This window comes from Triticum aestivum, chromosome 5A, assembly GCF_018294505.1.
Source record: "Triticum aestivum cultivar Chinese Spring chromosome 5A, IWGSC CS RefSeq v2.1, whole genome shotgun sequence".
Taxonomy (NCBI): Eukaryota; Viridiplantae; Streptophyta; class Magnoliopsida; order Poales; family Poaceae; genus Triticum; species Triticum aestivum.
In genome coordinates, this window is record NC_057806.1 from 647,399,447 (window position 1) to 647,402,742 (window position 3,296).

General features: G+C 43.5%; 1 pseudogene; it reads left to right on the forward strand.

The window, feature by feature from the left end:
* The first annotated feature begins 1,183 nt into the window (after nucleotides 1-1,183).
* On the forward strand, nucleotides 1,184-3,037 carry LOC123108176 (60S ribosomal protein L24-like; annotated as a pseudogene).
* The last annotated feature ends 259 nt before the right edge of the window (nucleotides 3,038-3,296 follow it).

Here is a 3,296-nt window from a genome sequence, read left to right on the forward strand (position 1 = left end):
ACGGTTAAGCTAGTTATCTAGGCTAACAAACTACCAGAATATCTTCAAGAGATCTACAACGTTGCACTATGCGCTGAACCTTATATGTTTAACACTGACAACTCAATTTCATGATCTCTGAGTCTCTTACAAAAGCACTCGTACCGATCCTGCACCGAAGACGAGACGACCACTCGAACAACAACTCCTGGTGTCGCACGGACAAGGCCAAAGACACAAGTGGCATACGGCAACACTTCCTAATTAACCCTACCCTGATCCGTACTAGGACTACCCGGCAACCTGCTTTAACTAACACTGCATAATTTCCTAACGTTACCCAGCAAGACAGATGCTCCAAGACTAGTTAGTGTACAACTTCAACATTACCTACGCCAACTAGACCGGAAATTGAGCGTTAATTTTAAAAACCTGAAATATTTTTAACGTAAATCACCCGACCTAAATTTCCGGGAAAACTCGAACGCCCCTTTGACATCAAACCGGCCCGGGCCAACTACAAGGCCCCCGATTCTCTCCAATGACCATTATGATAGAGACCGGTGCTATCTACAAACGATTAGGCTTAAAAGTGGCGGGTTTCTTAAGTCCTGTTTGGTTCATAAGTTTTAGAATTTTTTTTAGTCCCAACTAAAAAGTCGCTAGTCCCTAAAAAATCCTTATCTGTTTGGTTTCTGAGACTAAACATGGATTTATGGATCATGTTACAACTAAAAGTCTCAAAAAGACTCTCCTTGAGAGTCTTCTTTTATAAGTCCCAAATGCGCACTTTAAGTCCCTATAAATTCCTCCTGTTTGGTTTAGATGGGACTAAAAGAAACTTTTTTAAGTCCCTAGACCAATAAGCCCCTGTAAACAAACACCCCCTTATAAGAGAAAAAAAGGAGAGTCAAGCCGGTGGTTATGCTCTCCCTGTGTCCCAAGGGCGGTTCTGTGTAGTTTGTCTTGTGCATGAGATCAGTGTACATTGCTACTGGGAGTTGTTCCTGTTGTTTACAGGTTCTGATGATGCTCTGTAGTTCAGTTTAATTTGTTAGTTCTGATGATGCACTGTAACGACCTTGCGGCAAGCTTTGAAACAGTGTTACCATGGGCAATGCTTCTTGATGACTTGTCTATGAGTGCTGATATCCTTGCATTTTATCTGTAGGAGGAGCTTTGAAGGTTTGTTAGGGCAGACAAGATGGTTCTCAAGTATGTTACTGTCTTAGATGTCGTGCAGAAATGTTAATGATTTGTAAAATTGCTTCTTCCAATCTTACTTATTCCCACATTTGTGTTCATACAGGACAGAGCTCGGCCGTTTTAGCGGTGCAAAGATATACCTAGGGAAGGGTATCCGATTCATCCGTTCAGAGTGTCAGGTAAGCCCTTGTGCGTCCTTTCGTTATTTTGTATGGAATGAAAATAACTAGAAATTCTCTAACATTCTGCTGCACCTTCTTTGTGTGTGCCCAAAATCAGGTATTCCTTTTCTCGAACTCCAAGTGCAAGCGCTACTTCCGCAACCATCTCAAGCCCGCTAAGCTCACATGGACGGCCAGGTTCAGGAAGCAGCACAAGAAGGTACATGCAAATAAGCCAATCCCTTTAGGGCTTGTTCGGTTAATCCCTCCCACAAGGGGATTGGAGAGAATTGGAGGGGATTGAGGTGGATTTTGATTTGTGGGGGATCTAATCCCTCTCAATCCCCTCCAAACCCCTTCAAATCTGAAGGAACCGAACAAGGCCTTAATGATATACTCCACATCCTAGTTCAGCAAATGTTTCATAATGTTACTAGTATGTCATATTAGAGTGATCTTCTTAGGCAGTGTAAGAGGTGAATCCATCTGGTAACTAGTTGACTTGCTTAAATATTTCACCTGATGAATAATTTCATATTTCAGTAGCTAGCGACAGTCAAACAAAGTGACATATCTAGTAAGTCTCAGGGACTAGAATGATTTGATGACCAGTTTACCACAATGTCAGATAGTCTGTTAACAACATAAATGATATGTATTGCTTAATCATGTGTAATTTCCATTCCTTTGCTTTGCACAGACAGACGTATTGTTTCTTAGATTAGGTCTCTGTTTTATTGTGTTTTCACCGATGCTCCATCACTCGCCGTCCTTGTTTTTATAAGCAACTACAAAATTTATGTTTGTGCATAGGAAATTATGAAGTTGTGCTTATAATTTATTTTGTGGTGTATGCTTGCAGGATATCCATGCCGAGGCTGCAAAGAAGAGGCGGCGCACAACCAAAAGGCCATATTCCAGGTCTATTGTCAGTGCTTCTCTTGATGTCATCCAGAAGAAGAGAGCCGAGAAGCCTGAGGTCCGTGATGCAGCCAGGGAAGCAGCTCTCCGGTAACACTTCCTTCTCCCTCGCTTCCGACCCCTGCTTATAGATATTGTGATGTGCTATACCATATGAACCAACATGTTCTTCTTCTGTTGCATGCCAAACTAGGATTGTTATATCTGTTCTGACTCAAGTTTGTATTGAACTATGTGGTGGAGTTAACGCCTTGTAAACTTCTAATGGGCCGTGTAGTCTTTGAAAGAAATAGATGGTAATTATGTATGGATTGGAGAAGGTAGCTTTAGTTTGGGTTTTAAGAAGCCATTTCTTTTAGGTCACTCACACCTGTGAACTGAACATCATCCATGTAATATCCACTGTGTGTTTCTGCTACTCTTAATGTTTGTACAATATCAGGGACGTCTTGGCACCACATTCTTTTATCTATTGTATATCTATGAGGCACTTACTTACAGTGGTAACTGTTGTAGTATAACAGTGAGATCAAGGAGCGGATCAAAAGTTGTTTCAAAAAAAAGGAGCGGATCAAAAAGACCAAGGACGAGAAACGGGCTAAGAAGGTGGAGGTGACGAAGTCCAGGAAGACGACCGCCCGGCAGAGGGAACGCCCCCAAACCCGGTAAGGCCCCCAAGCTTGGCGGCAATTGATGTTTGTTTCGCACCACGCTGTCGATGTTCGTTTGTCCGTGACCTATCGAAGCCGGTCTCCGTAGACCCTTTCTCATGGCATGTCTGTCATTATCCCCGAAGCTTCCCCTTAATAACTTGATGTTAATCGATGCGGCGCACTGCCGAAATGTCGTCGGAAGGCGACCTTGTGAGGCGATGCTGCTTTTGGCTGGGTCGGGCCGCCACGGAAGCTGTTGGTTCGACGGCCGTGGTCGCCAAGCACTTGCTCCGTCGCTCGTGCAGTACTACTAGTAGATTAGTCATGGTAGGTGTTGAGATTAGTTTCACGGGCTGGTCGGTGCCAGGTTCAGCGC